The sequence below is a fragment of the Saimiri boliviensis genome, chromosome 5 (assembly GCF_048565385.1).
Source record: "Saimiri boliviensis isolate mSaiBol1 chromosome 5, mSaiBol1.pri, whole genome shotgun sequence".
NCBI lineage: Eukaryota > Metazoa > Chordata > Mammalia > Primates > Cebidae > Saimiri > Saimiri boliviensis.
Window position 1 is genome coordinate 102,591,428 of NC_133453.1, and position 16,133 is coordinate 102,607,560.

The window sequence follows — 16,133 nt, forward strand, 5'->3', positions numbered from 1 at the left end:
TGTTTTGTTTTTTTGTTTTTGAGACAGGGCCTTGCTGTCTTCCCCAGGCTGGAGTACAGTGGTGCAGTCTCAGCTCACTGCAGTCTCAACCACCCAGGTTCAAGCAATCCTCCCACCTCAGCCTCCCAAGCAACTGCGACTACAGGTGTATGCCACCACACCCAGCTAATTTTATATATATTTTTTTTTTCTTTCTTTCTTTCTTTCTTTTTTTTTTTTTTTTTTTTGAGACGGAGTTTCACTCATGTTACCCAGGCTGGAATGCAATGGCGCGATCTCCGCTCACTGCAACCTCCGCCTCCTGGGTTCAGGCAATTCTCCTGCCTCAGCCTCCTGAGTAGCTGGGATTACAGGCATGCACCACCATGCCCGTAGAGACGGGGTTTCACCATGTTGACCAGGATGGTCTCGATCTCTTGACCTCGTGGTCCACCCGCCTTGGCCTCGCAAAGTGCTGGGATTACAGTTGTATATTTTTGTAGAGACAAAAAAGATGTATGTTACCCAGTCTGGTCTCAAATTCCTGGGCTCAAGAAATCCGCCTGCCTCAGCCTCCCAAAGTGCTGGGATTATAGGCATGAGCCTCTTCGCCCGGACTGTAGGTTTTTAATATCTTTTATCAGGTTAATGAAGATTTCATTTGTTCAGTTTCTGTTATGAATAAATTTTGAATTTGTCAAATACTTTTCAGTATTTGCTGCGATTTTTTTCATTGTTGTTTGGATATAGTGGACTGTAGAAATAGAAATCCCTGATACTGTTTTTCTGGAATAAATACTGTTTGATCACTAGTATTATTTTGTTTATGCAGCTGGGCATGGTCAACATAGCAAGACCTCATCTAGACAATAAAAAATAAAAATCAGGCCGGGCGCAGTGGCTCAAGCCTATAATCCCAGCACTTTGGGAGGCCGAGGCGGGTGGATCACGAGGTCAAGAGATCGAGACCATCCTGGTCAACATGGTGAAACCCCGTCTCTACTAAAAATACTAAAAATTAGCTGGGCATGGTGGCGCGTGCCTGTAATCCCAGCTACTCAGGAGGCTGAGGTAGGAGAATCGCCTGAACCCAGGAGGTGGAGGTTGCGGTGAGCCGAGATCGCGCCATTGCACTCCAGCCTGGGTAACAAGAGCGAAACTCCGTCTCAAAAAAAATAAAAAATAAAAAAAATAAAAATAAAAATCAGCCAGTGTGGTGGCACATGCTTGTAGACCTAACTACATGGAAAGCTGAGACAGGAGGATGACTAGTGCCCAGGCATTCAAGGTACAGTGACTGATGATTGTATCGCTGCACTCTAGCCTAGGTGACACAGCGAAACCCTGTCTCTAAAAATAAAAAAATTTTTAAATTTGTGTTTGTACTACTGAATTTAATTTTATAATTTTATTTAAATTTTTTCATTTTGTTCAGATGTATACAACAAAATTCACTTTAAGTATACAGTTTTATGAATTTTGGTGATTTCATAGTCAGGTAACCTTCACCATACTCAAGCTATAGAACATTTCCACTGCCCCAGAAAGTTTCATAGTGTGTCTTTATAGTCAGTCCCCATTGCTAACAACCCAAGGTTTGTTTTTGCCTTTTCTGGAATTTTATATAAACAGAACAATACACTATGTAGTCTTTTGTATTTAACTTCTTTCATTAAGCATAATTTTTTGAGATTCATCCATGTTGCATACATTAATAGTGTGTTTCTTCTTGAGTAGTATGCCATAGAATAGATACTCCATAATTTGCTTATCTATTCACCAGTGAATGGATATCTCGGTAGCTTCCAGTTTTTAGTCTATAATGAATAATGCTGCTGTGAGCATTCATTTGCAAGTCTTTATATAGACATGTTTGTATTTCTTTTGGATAGATAACTGAGAGTAAATTTTCTGGATTATGTAAGTGTACTGTCTTTGTACAACTATAACAAAATCCCGTAGATTGGGCAACTTATAAAGAACAGGAATTTATTTCTCATAGTTCTGGAGGCTGAGAAGTCCAAGATCAAAATGCCAATTCAGTGTCTGGTGAGAGACCCCATCTCAAAGATGGTGCCTTGTTGCTGCATCCTCTGCAGGAGACAAATGCTTGTATCCTCACATGGCAAAAGGAACAGAGGATCAAAAGAGTCTAAACTACTCTCCAACTCTTTGATGAGGTTGATAATCCATTCATGAGAGCACAGCCCTCATGATTTAATTACTTCCCCAAAGACCCCATGTCTTAATACCAACACAATGGGGATTAAGTTTCAACATGAATTTTGTTTTTGGTTTTCTGTTTCCAACTTTTATTTTAGGTTCAGGGGTACACGTACCAGTTTGTTACATGGGTAAAGTACATTTTGAGGGGGTTTTGGAGTACAAATTATTTCATCACCCAGGTAATATACATAGGCAGTTTTTGGTTTTTGGTTTTTTTCTCTCTCTCTTTTTCTGGAGTAGGTGTTTGTAGTTTTTCAGGCCTCATCCCTGACCCTCAAGTAGGCCCTGGTGTCTGTTGCCCCTTCTTTGTGTCCATGTGTTCTAAATGTTTAGCACCCACTTTTAAGTAAGAACATGCAGGATTTGGTTTTCTGTTTCTGCATTAATTTGCTTAACATAATGACCTCCAGCTCCATCATGTTGGAAAAAACATTATTTCATTCTTTTTTATTGTTGCATAGTATTCCATGGTATATGTACCACATTTTCTTTATCCAGTCCACTGTTGATGGCCATTTAGGTTGATTCCATGTCTTTACTGTTGTGAATAGTGCTGTGATGAACATACATGCATATGTCTTTCTGGTAGAACCATTATATTCCTTTGGTATATATCCAGTAATAGGATTGTTAGGTTGAATGGTAGTTCTGTTTTAAGTTTTTTGAGAAATCTCCAAATTGCTTTCCATAGTAGCTGAACTAATTTACATTCCTGCCAGCAGTGCATAAACATTTCCTTTCTCCACAACCTTACCAGCACTGTTATTTTTTAGTTTCTTTTTCTTTTTCTTTTTCTTTTTTTTTTTTTTTTTTTGAGATGGAGTCTTGCTCTGTCACCAAGCTGGAGTACAATGGTGCCATCTCAGCTCACTGCCACCTCTGCCTCCCGGGTTCAAGCAATTCTCCTGCCTCAGCCTCCTGAGTAGCTGGGATTACAAGCACATGCCATCACACCTGGCTAATTGTTGTATTTTTAGTAGAGACAAGGTTTTACCTTGTTAGCCAGGATGTTGTCGATCTCCTGATCTTGTCATCTGCCCACCTCTGCCTCCCAAAGTACTAAGATTACAGGCATGAGCCACTGTGCCTGGCCATTTTTTGGCTTCTTAATAATAGCCATCCTTACTGGTGTGAGATGGTACCACATTGTGGGTTCTTTTTTTGCATTTCTCTAATGATTAGTGATATTGAGCATTTTTTCATATGCTTGTTGGTTGTATATATGTCTTATTTTGAGAAGCATCTGTTCATGTCCTTTGCCTGTTTTTGTTTTAGTTTTTGTTTTGTATTTTTAGCAGAGATGAGGTTCTACCATGTTGGCCAGGCTGGTCTCAAACTCCTGACCTCAAGTAATCTGCCCGCCTCGGCCTCCCAAAGTGCTGGGATTACAGGCAAAAACCATCGTACCTGGTCCTAACTGATATTTTTAAGTGAATAAGAATAGATTTTTGTTTTTTTGGAGACGGAGTTTCGCTCGTTACCCAGGCTGGAGTGCAATGGCGCGATCTCGGCTCACTGCAACCTCCGCCTCCTGGGTTCAAGCAATTCTCCTGCCTCAGCCTCCCTAGTAGCTGGGACTACAGGCGTGCACCACCATGCCCAGCTAATTTTTGTAATTTTAGTAGAGACAGGGTTTCACCATGTTGACCAGGATGGTCTCGATCTCTTGACCTCGTGATCCACCCGCCTCGGCCTCCCAAAGTGCTGGGATTACAGGCGTGAACCACCGCACCCGGCCAATAATAGATTTTTTAACATAGGCCTCTGTGATCTCTGGAAATATTTAATTTTTTTTCTTTTTTTCTCCATTCTATATGTTAGGATCTGGAAATGTTAGGCCATTAAAATAGCCTGGGTTTTTTTGGTGGTAGTTTTCTGCTTCTGGGCTATGGTGATAGACTTAGACACCAAAGGCAGTGTCAGGTAGAAAATACAACATTCTCCTAATTTCTGTTTCAGTTCAGTTGGCTGGCACTTGAAGCTTTCTCTAAATTTTGAGTTGTATTTGCTATCTGCTGCATCTGTTTTCAAAAGTCAGATAGACTCAGATGAATACAAACTTTTCTTTTTTTTACTTTCTGCCAAATGTCAACATCTGCACAAATGATTGGCTAACTCACCAGTCAAAGTAGTCCTTTGTTTACCGCATTGTAACCCAAAAAGTGACTGAGGCAGATCTCAGCTGATTAGAGGTTTATTTTGCCAAGGTTGAGGATGTGCCTGGGAAACAAAACACCAGTTACACTTGGATCTGTGACCTGTGCTTTTTAAAAGAAGACTTGGGGAACTTCAATGTTTAAAGGGGAAAAGGCAAGCGGGGGGCAGGAGAGGAAAAAAAGGAGGGAGGGAGGGTAGGCAGTGAGGCGAGTGGATACATTCTGGTGAGGCTTTGCTTAGGGCTCAGTGAATCTGCATTTTACATGTGAAAATAAAGGAGTAGGGGGAGAGTCAGTTGTGCATTTGTCTCAGCTCAGTAAATCTATGTTTTGCATAAGATAAAGTAAGCATGTGAAGTTACTGCCATCTGGAAACAAAAAGAAGGTTTTTTGTTTATGTGACTCAGTTCCCAAGCTTAACTTTTCCTTTGGCTTAGTGAGTTTGGGTTCCCAAGATTGTATATTTTTTTCACAGTATCTTACATTACCTCATCAGTACAGCAGAACCCCTGATGTTCTGTCTCTAGATGGGCTGTATCTGCCATTTCTTCCCCTGGCTCAGCCATAAAACGTTGTCCATTTAGCTCATCAGACCCAGGCAAACCTTCAACCTTCCCTTCCCCAGGCCTGCTTCTCTCTCCCACCACTTACAGGAATGAGTCTTCTGCTCCTAAAGCTGCACAGGATCTTCCAAATACTCACCTGTCCATTCACTATGTTGCAGGTTATTCGACCAGGGAAAAACATGACCATCTTACTATAAAAAACAACATGGTTTTGGCGCCGTGGAAGGTGGGCGAGAGTGGTCACTCCTGGCTCTGGGCCCAGGTCTGGAGCTTGCGCCCTTGGAGCAACACCTGAAGGGGACTCTGGGCAGAGCCTGCGCATCCACTCGGACCTGCACGCTTACCACTCATGATACCAGAGCCCTCGGCGAAGGCCCACTACATTCACTGGGACCCCAAGATCTTGGCCAGCTACCCCTGCAGCCACCCCAGTCCCCCAGATGAGTTGGGCTCCAGCTTCTACTCCAGCTTCTACACCCCTACAGTTCCTGGGACCCCAACATCCTGGTCCCTTCCTTGTATCCACCTAGCATGGCTGATGGTCACCGGGAACGCTCAGATGACCTGGTGCCCACCATTCTGGACACCACCTATCAGTGCAACATCCAGGTGGCTGGATCCTCATTCAACCCCACATCCACATCCAACCCCACAAGGCTGGGATGACATCACTGTATGTGACGGTATCAAGTACATCATTAACATGTATGGCTTCCATGGTGCATTTTATCCCTGTAAGAACAGCATGGGCAAAAGCTTCCCCACCAACTCTTTTAAATCTATGACTCATATCTGACATCCCTTGAGGCCTGGCCCTAATTTGGGGTATTCAGAGTGCTGCTGGTGGAGGAGGGCCACACCCACGACATCCTGGTGGTGGGGTTTGACGATATGTGCACCTCCTTTTTTTTTTTTCTTTTTTTTTTTGAGACGGAGTTTCGTTCTTGTTACGCAGGCTGGAGTGCAATGGCAATCTCGGCTTACCACAACCTCCACCTCCTGGGTTCAGGCAATTCTCCTGCCTCAGCCTCCTGAGTAGCTGGGATTACAGGCACACACCACCATGCCCAGCTAATTTTTTGTATTTTTAGTAGAGACGGGGTTTCACCATGTTGACCAGGATCTCGATCTCGTGATCCACCCGCTTCGGCCTCCCAAAGTGCTGGGATTACAGGCTTGAGCCACCGCGCCCGGCTATGTGCACCTACTTTATCTCCAATAGTTTATCCTTGGGTTCCTCCCATCAGAACTGGAAAGCTGTGGAGAATTTTTGTGATGCCAACAACCTCATGTTCACTCCAGCTTGGGGCCTGGCTGCACGGACACCAGCATCCGGCCCTAGAAGGACCACAGTAGGTGGAACAGGGTCAATGGCAAGGACTATGACAGGGCCCTGCAGGCAGCCCCGAAGGTGAGGCCCAAGATTAGCTCCACCACCTCCTTCAATGAGCAGCCCGAGGGCATCCAGATGGAGAAGGCCACTCCCAAGGAGACACCCCCGCCTGTATTTGGACTACCTGCATCATCAGCACAGCCTGTTCCTGGAGCTGACCCACCACTGGGCGAGCACTTCATCCAAGAGAAGGTGCAGTGGCTCAGGTGAGGGGCCTGTAAACAGGGGCATGAGGTGCTGATGCCCTTGCCTCACTGGAAGATGTCACCACGTAGGGCTCAGCTGAAGTTGTAGGCACTCACTCCTTCCCAGGTTGGCAGCTGGTGGGCCCTCAGCCTGGGGCTGTGTAGCACAGAGCCGCTTCCTCAGATGAGTGGTGCTGGGTTGCTCTGCGGGGATGGTAACTGCCGAGGCTGGCAGGTGACTGGACTTAGCCCAGGGCTGCAGTGAGCTATGAGTGCACCACTTCATTCCAGCCTCAGTGCCTCAGTGACAGAGCAAGACCCCATCTCTTAATTTAAAAAAGTATCCTAAGAATACAGGTGTACAAAAAGATGTGTTTAAGGATATCTATTGCAGCATTGTTTATACCAGAGAAAGTAATGCAAACAACCTAAATGTCAACTAGTAGAGGATTAAATGATGCTATATCCATACTGTGGAATGTTAATGAGCCATTGAAAAGCCCATTACAGGAAGTCCTCACTTTACACATTTATGTGGGACCATAAAAATGCCATGCAAAGCAGCGTTAATATTCAAAGGGTAAAATACAATTGTCCTAGATCTTTAAAAATCTTTGTCAGATGTTAAAAATTCCCTTACTGCTGGTTATAACAAGATAGAGAAATGAAAAAATAGAGAAACTAATATTTATTTAGTGTACTATAAATTAAAGTGGTTTATGCCTTTGTAAAAAAAAAAAAAATTATGAAGAGTAGTTTGAACAATGCTTTGCTTCTTCCTGTGGTGTAACTTTCACTATAGAATGACTGCTTGTTCATTTGTTTGTTTGTTTAAGAGACAGGGTCTCCCTATGTTGCTCAGTCTGGTCTTTAACTCCAGGGCTCAACCTGCAGTTCAAACCACGAGTTTAGTCACACCATGTTTGCTTGCCTTGTTGAATATTCTGCCTCAGTCTTCTGCCTCAGCCTCCCGAATAGCTGCAACTACAGGCATGCACCACTGTACCCAGCTTGGGGTGAACATTTCTTCCAGGCTTTGGTGAATTGTCCTACTCCATCCTAAATTCAAATCAGCTTCCAACATTTTCTGTTGTGCTTTCAAAACCATGAAATCTCTTCAAAATATTTTAATGTGAAGTTTTTTTGCTATTGTCACTTCATCTAGGAAATCTTCATCCTTTCCATCACAACCGCTTTCCTCATTTATGTCAATAAGTTTGTCTTCAGTAAGTTCTTAAGGCTATATACCTGGAGTTTCTCAAAAGGTAGCAGTGTCAACACTCCCAGGCTCAGCTATTTCTTCTGCAACTTCATTTATGGTTGATGTAAATTTCACTTCCGGAGTTAACATATTTTGTTCCTTTGCTGCACTGTGCCCTCTTTTGAATATCTATTTTTGTAAAATAGCACGTGGAATCCTCAGGGGGAGACATGGAGGCAACACAACTACACACTTGGCTGTCTGTGCATGAACTGAATAATATGTACATTGATCACCAATAGATTTTGAAAGAAGTGGCAGAGCTGATCAGTGACTTTGACACGCATCTGTTATTTACAAAGTAATTTGTGACCTGAAGAGGTGACAGTGAAGTGTATTTTATGCAATTATTCACAATTAATATACCATGGTAACTGAAATTTTGAACCACACTGGGGGACTGATGTAATTTAACTGAACAGTGATAACTGAAAATAAAATACATATCAGAACTACCCAAAGCAAAGACTACCTATATATGTGTTCATTGTAATTGAAAGCTCTTCCCATGAGCTGGGCATTCTCTGTTTGCCCCTTCCGTTCTCCACTTGCTGCCCTTTTCCACTCTGCTGTGTGTCCTGTGAGGCCAACCTCTATGGACTGCATCACCCAAGCACCTTCCCCAGTGGGTTCTAACTGCGTTTGGTCATTGGAAAACACCAACAAAACAGATGGAGGGAGAAGAGAAAGATCAGGATGTTTATTTCCCTTCTTTGCTGGACCATATTCTGGCCATAGCTGTTTTCCTCTCCTGAAAGCCACAACCTCCTCTCTACAAGTATAGCTGCTTCTTAGGCCCCACTCACTGCTCCCTCTCTGCTCATTCAGACCTAGCGGTGGTAGTAGCTTCCTGGGGTTGCTGGCTCTAGGGTACTTCACCAATCCTTTCTGGTTTCCTTTAAAGCCTCCCAAATCTTTCTGCCTTCTTTACATAACTCTTCAAGCACATTTTGTTTGAGTGTGCCATATCTTTCTGACCAGGACCCTGACCTAGATAATGTATTATACTGTTCAAAAAAGCTATATGTACATATCCAAATAGTATATGCATTCAGAGGTCTGAAAGCAGTAACATTTTAAACCAATTTCCTTTTTCCCATCTGCTTGTAAAAACAAGTAGATTACATATTTTGATGGATTATTTGGGCTTGAAAATAGTTATTCATTTTTCTAATTTAGTCAAATCTATTATAGAAATTTCCAAATTAACTCTTCTACTTTTTAACTTATTTAGTTAGATATATCTTAGAATGCATGTTCTTATAAATCTGTTCTAACACAGAAGAGAGGATTATGCAGCAATTCATATTTAAAAATTGCTGGCCAGGCGCAGTGGCTCATGCCTTTGGGAGCACTTTGGGAGGCCGAGGCGGGCAGATCATGAGGTCAAGAGATCAAGAGCATCCTGGCCAACATGGTGAAACCCCCTTTCTACTAAAAAAACAAAAATTAGTTGGATGTGGTGGCGGGCTCCTGTAGTCACAGCCACTTGGGAGGCTGAGGCAGGAGAATCACTTGAACCCAGTAAGTGGAGGGTGCAGTGAGCTGAGATCACACCACTGCACTCCAGCCTAGCGACAGGGTGAGACTCTGTCTTGAAAAAAAAAAAATTGCTAGCCAGGCGCAGTGGCTCATGCCTATAACCCCAACACTTTGAGAGGCTGAAGCAGAAGGATCGCTTGAGGTCAGGAGCTCAAGGCCAGCCTGGGCAACATAGCAATACCCTGTCTCTACCAAAAATAAAAAAATTAGCTGGGCATGGTGGCATGTGCCTGTAATCTCAGCTACTCAGGAGGCCGAGGCAGGAGGATTGCTTGAGCCCAGGAGTTCGAGGCTGCAGTAAGCTGACTCCAGCTGGGGCAACAGAATAAGAGCTTCTCTCTAAAAAAAAAAAAAAAGAAAGAAAAAGATATTGCTGATCAGAGACAAGTTTCTGGAATTAAATAAGATTAGCTGTTGTCTTCTTTCTTAGAGTAATTTAGAACCTGCTTTATTTCATAATAGACTCCTGCATCTGGACTGTCACTGGGTTCAATTTGGGAGAGCTAACATTTCCACTTTGCAGAGAAACAGCTGATATCCACACTCAGCTTTAGTGCTGCTGACTGGTTATCAGCCAGTCTCCACATAGCACATTTAACATTTCCTTCAGAATGAGACTCAATTGATTTTTTTTACTTATGAGAAGCATTAAAATGCTAATTCTGAAATTCCTTTGTGTTCTTATTATTGTCACCAGAATAATCAACAAGGCAAGCAAATATGGTAGGGCTAAACACATATACAAAATGGATTTTGAAAATGCCTATATAGATTTATCATTTGAAATGCTAAAGATTCTGGGATTTAAAAAAAAAATTTTTTTTTTTAATTTTAAGGTGATAGGAATGTAAAACATTTCTTGGATGTTTCTGAAGAAACCTACCAAAAAAGAACATCCTAAAGGAACATTTGCTTATTGGAATTCCTTGCCTTTGTCTTTAAAAGTCTACCTTTTCTGCCCAGGAGCAGTGGCTCATGCCTGTAATCCCAGCACTTTGGGAGACTGAGGCAGGCCAATCACCTGAGGTTGGGAGTTCAGGACCAGGCTGACAACATAGAGAAACTCTGTCTCTACTAAAATACAAAATTAGTCGGGTATGGTGGCACATGACCATAATCCCAGCTACTCAGGAGGCTGAGGCAGGAGAATTGCTTGAACCTGGGAGGCAAAGGTTGTGGTGAGCCAAGATCATTTCATTGCACTCCAGCCTGGGCAACAAGAGTGAAACTGCATCTCAGGAAAAAAAAAAAAAAGTCTACCATTTCTACAGCAATAGCTGTAGAATGCACTGTGCTGGTTTGGTGTTGTGAATTGTATCAGGCTATTTTTGCGTTGCTATAAAGGAATACCTGAGACTGGGTAATTTATAAAGAAAAGAGAATTAATTGGTTCATGGTTCTAATACAGGCTGTAAGGGAGCATGGTGCCAGCATTTGCTTCTGGTGAGGGCCTCAAGAAACTGATGGTCATAGTGGAAGGCAAAGGGGAAGCAGGCATGTTGCATGGGAGGAAGAGAGAGGGCAGAGGTGCCGTACACTTAACCAGACTTCACATGAACTCAGAGTGAGAACCTGCTTATCACCAAGGCGATGGTGCTAAGTTATTCTTGAGGGACCTGCCCCCATCATCCACCTTCCACTAGTCCCCATCTCCTACAATAGGAATTACATCTCAACGTGAGATTTGGAGGGGACAAATATCCAAGCTATATCATGATTGAAAAGAGATTTATTGAATAAATAACATTTTACAGTGCCTCACTTTTTGTAAGACATTCAAAAAGTGTTACAATAATAATAATAATAATGTATTGGTTACTTTGCACTCCCAGGTCCAGAATACATGGAACTAATAACTAAATAACTATCGAACAAAACCTTCAAAGAACACTGCTCTGACCCATCTACATGGAGTGCTGTCAGTTTTGAGCTGTGCCTAGCACAGGAGAGTGCTCTAAAGCAGTTCCAGGCTGTGGTTCAAGCAGCAGACCCTATGCTACTAAAGGTGTCTACGGTAGGAAATGATGCCATGTGGAGTTTATAGGGGGCCCCAGTAGGAGAATCACAACAGAGACCTCCTAGGTTCTGGAGCAAGACTATGCCATCTGCAGCAGAGAACTATACACCATTCAGAAAAGAGACCCTGGCTGGCTACAGGGCCCTGATAGAGATAGAGCACTTAATTATAGGACATCAAGTGACTGTGCAGCCAGATCTTCCCATTGTGTGCTGAGTTCTTCCAGACTCACCCAGTTACAAGGGCTAAAAGCATCATAAGATAGTAGTTGGTGGCCAGGCACAGTAGCTCATGCCTGTATTCCCAGCAATTTGGGAGGCCGAGGTAGATAGATCACTTGAAGTCAGGAGTTCGAGACAAGTCTGGCCAACATGACAAAACCCTGTTTCTAGTACAAATACAAAAAAATTAGCCAGGCGTGGTGGCACATACCTGTAGTCCCAGCTACTCCAGAAGCTGAGGCATGAGAACCACTTGAACCTGGGAGGAGGTGTTACAGTGAGCAGAGATCATACCACTGCACTCCAGCCTGGGTGACAGAGTGAGACTCTGTCTCACACACAAGAAAGATCGTAGTTGGCACACTTGGGATTAGGCACGAGTAGGAAGGACCCAAGTAAGCTGGATAATAATCAGGACTCCCGGAATTCCCTGTCATCACCACTGTCGGGTCTGTTCTCTTTCTCAGCTCAAACTTATGGTCATGTTTGGAGTTGGAGGAAGAGGGGACAAAGGAAGCTCCCTTGAGTCCAGCTGGCAGAGGATGAAAAGGTCCATGTTTGTCTCATGGTTGGGCTGACTTGGTAAGTAGCTGCTACTATTATACTACAGCCATTTAAGGGTGGCCTAGAAAGACTTAAAATCCTTCCAGTGGGCAGTGCCTCTGGTTAGGTATTTTGTATGGAAAGGGAAGTGGCCCAAGGAAAGACGAACACACGTACATTTGTGGACATTAGTGAATGACTAGGCTAGTCAGGGGCCTGGAAAGAGAAAGATTGGAAATTCAGGGGCAAGGAAGCTTGCCCAAAAATCATATGGGTGGAACTACAGAAGTAGGAACAAAAAGTAAAGATCTTAGTATCATATGGGAACACTCACCAGAGAATATCCACCATGGAATTCTGGTGGACAGAATGACTTGACCATTCAATGTCACCCTGCCTCTGTCATCACGTACTGCAAGTCTAGTGCAACAGTCTCATGAAAGTAGCAGGTGGCAGGGATGGAGGCTATGGGCCCAACGTGAGTTCCCATTTACTGAGACTGATCTAATTTCTCTCACTGCCAAATGTCCTATCTGCCACCAACAGAACTCAATGCCAAGTCCTCAGTGTGGCACCATCCCTGGAGGAAAACAAGCACCCACTTCTTAGCAAGTTGATAACATTGGACTTCCAAACTGCAGCAGCAAGTCACCTTTGCTGGACTTAGCACATGCTCTATGGGTTTTCATTTTCTGCCTTCAAGGTCTCATCTACTAGCAGTGTTCCAGCGTTTAGAAAGTTGGATGCACCAATATGGAAACCCCTACAACTCAGACTCAGAGTCCCACCTTACAACAAAGCAATCTGCACAATGCCATGGGATCTATGTGAGATGAGAATCTGCCCCTTGGTTAAACACCTATCTGTGATTTTTCAGGCCTGACCATAAGCAATTACAAATACTTTACCTGTCAGGCCTCACAGGGAAAGCTGCCCTCTCCACACTATTGGTGGTGTACAGTCAGTGAATTCTGGTTTCTAAAGGAAGTTGTAGTCAAGAACTCAGGCTCCCCTGGCCAGCCACGCTCTTCATGCATTTCCATTCCTAGCCTGGTGCCTTTGTCTCTGGGTCACCATCTGAGACCTAAAGGAGAGGTCCTCCTTGGCCTCCTCCACTGAGGTCTCCTTACTGGGGGAGGAGGAAGAATTTGAAGATACTTTTTCCCCAATCTGAGCACCTAGGACTTTTGTACCCCAAACTCTCCCCACTCCAGGTTACATAAAACTGCTGAAGCCTTTTGCCCAAGAGCCCCCCCATGTCTGTGCTGATCCCCCGACCCTCATCCACTGCATCGATTCATGGGCGAAATGAAGCAGGAGTCAGCGCTTTCTCCAGCTTTAAACTCATTTTTTACACTCGCAGTAAGTGATTAAAGTCTTCACTCGTTCATTTTTGGCTTACTGCTTTAATCAGCTACTCTGACAGCTCACTCTCCCAGCTCAGCTGAGCTCCTGACAGTGATCCTATTACTCACTGAACTGACCAGAAGCTTCATGACTTATAGCATGATAGAAGGGACTTTTGAAGGCTCAACCAAGGTGCCAGCTTGGAGATGTTATTGTGCACAGGGGCACGACCTCTAAACTTGGTCTATTCGTTAACTCAGTAACTGTTTTAAGATGCACAGTCCAGCCAGGCATGGTGGCTCACACCTGTAATCCCAGCACTTTGGGAGGCTGAAGCAGGCAGATCACCTGAGGTTAGGACTTTGAGACCATCCAGGCCAACATGGTGAAACCCTATCTTCACTAAAACACACACAAAGCTGGGCGCGGTAGTTCATGCCTGTAAACCCAGCACTTTGGGAAGCCAAGGCAAGCGGATCACCTGAGGTCGGGAATTTGAGACCAGCCTGACCAACATGGAGAAACCCCATCAATACTAAAAATACAAAAATAGCCGGGCATGGTGGCATGTGCCTGTAATCCCAACTACTTGGGAGGCTGAGGCAGGAGAATCACTTGAACCCAGGAGGCAGAGGTTGCAGTGAGCCAAGATCACACCATTGCACTCCAGCCTGGGCAATAAGAGTGAAACTCTGTCTCAAAAAAAAAAAAAAAACAAAAAAAACCCATATATATATATAGTATGAAGATGTGATTCCCCTTTGACTCATTAATTTCTCATCAAAATTATCTAAAGATTTAAATTTGTAAAAATATACTACATGGATGGTCTCCATAGTAATAGACATAGCCATTAAAATAACGCAGAAATATATTATCAACTGAAAATATATTCATGATATATTGTTATCCTTCCTTCCTTCCTTCTTTCATTCTTTCTTCCCCACCTCCCTTACTTTCTTTCTTTCTGACAAGATCTCTGTCACCCTGGCTAGAGTGCAGTGGCGCAATCTCAGTTCACTGCAGCTTCTGCCTCTCAGGTTCAAGGGATTCCTTCCTGCCTCAGCTTCCTGAGTAGCTGGGATTACAAGTGTGTACCACTACACCCGGCTAATTTTCTCATTTTTAGTAGAGACGGGGTTTCACCCTGTTGGCCATGCTGGTCTCAAACTTCTGACGTCAAATGATCTGCTCACCTTGACTTCCCAAAGTGCTGGAATTACAAGCATGAGCCACTGCACCTAGCCTGAATTTCTTTTAAAAGCAGCTTATACAATAGTGTATTTCATATGGAAGGATGAAACTCATCAAAATGTTAAATAATATTTTTGTGTGGTACGATTTGGGGTGGTTTTATTCTTTTTGCTTTTCTATATTTCTGCTTTCCTTCAATGAATGTATATTATTTGCAATTTAAAAAATTGTAATTTGCTATACAATAAGAAATCAGTGATTTTTTGCCTCTCAATAATCTCTTTTTTACAGTAAATATCCTAATTATGATTCTTTATCTTTTATTTCTACTGCAACCTTGTACTTTGATGTCGCTTTATGCTTTATGTATTGTGGTATGGTAGCACATCACTCTGCAAATTGTAGTTGTGTTCATATCCTGCCTCCACCATTAGGTTGTAAGTTTCCAGAAGCCCTATCCACAAACATGGCTGCCCACTGCAGGATATTCCAAAGAACGATGGACGGAAGGACTGAAGAACAGAATGCACACACTGAGACATATCATATCATAGAAGAGGTCAGCCCTTCATTCTTACTAATTAGGAGCATAACAAAACCCCCACATACCATGCCCTTGGGCATTTTAGTTGAAGTCATGCTAGGAATCAAACTAGCCATCCTTGATAGCTGCCACACACTATGCAACTAAATGCTTTCAACAAAGCTGCCAGCATTCATATAATCCTCTCTACAACTGCTGAGAGTGCCATGGGCTCTTTTTGGTTATTTTGTTTCATGTTTTAATTACTTCAGAATAACTTGCATTCAGATCAGAGAAAATGTTTCATTTGGTTCCACCTGAATTGCCTTTAAGTGACTCTTTTTCTGAGCTGTCAACCCAGTGGTCTGCTATTTTTTTTTTCATGGACCATACAAGAGACTTAATGGTCTGCTACTTTTAGGATGTCTCCTGGGGCTAGTGAAAATGACGGTCAACCTGTGCAGCCTGCTACAACTGCACACGAGGAGTATAGGTCGGTCTCTCTCTCTCTCTCTCTCTTTTTTTTTTTTTTTTTTTTTTTGAGACGGAGTTTCGCTCTTGTTACCCAGGCTGGAGTGCATGGCGCGATCTCGGCTCACCGCAACCTCCGCCTCCTGGGTTCAAGCAATTCTCCTGCCTCAGCCTCCTGAGTAGCTGGGACTACAGGCACGCGCCACCATACCCAGCTAATTTTTTGTATTTTTAGTAGAGACGGGGTTTCACCATGTTGACCGGGATGGTCTCGATCTCTTGACCTTGTGATCCACCCGCCTCAGCCTCCCAAAGTGCTGGGATTACAGGCTTGAGCCACCGCGCCCGGCCTCCTCTCTCTCTTTTTTGTGAGATGGAGTCTTGCTCTTTCATCAGGCTGGAGTGCAGTGGCGTGATCTCGGCTCACTGCAACTTCGGCCTCCTGAGTTCAAATGATTTTCCTGCCTCAGCCTCCCGAGAAGCTGGGACTATAGTCATGTGCCATCATG

At 43.6% G+C, this 16,133-nt stretch overlaps 1 pseudogene; it reads left to right on the plus strand.

Annotated features, from left to right (window-relative positions):
• The first annotated feature begins 3,848 nt into the window (after nt 1-3,848).
• LOC141584696 (glycoprotein endo-alpha-1,2-mannosidase-like protein pseudogene) lies at nt 3,849-8,744 on the plus strand (annotated as a pseudogene).
• Nucleotides 8,745-16,133: the final 7,389 nt, after the last annotated feature.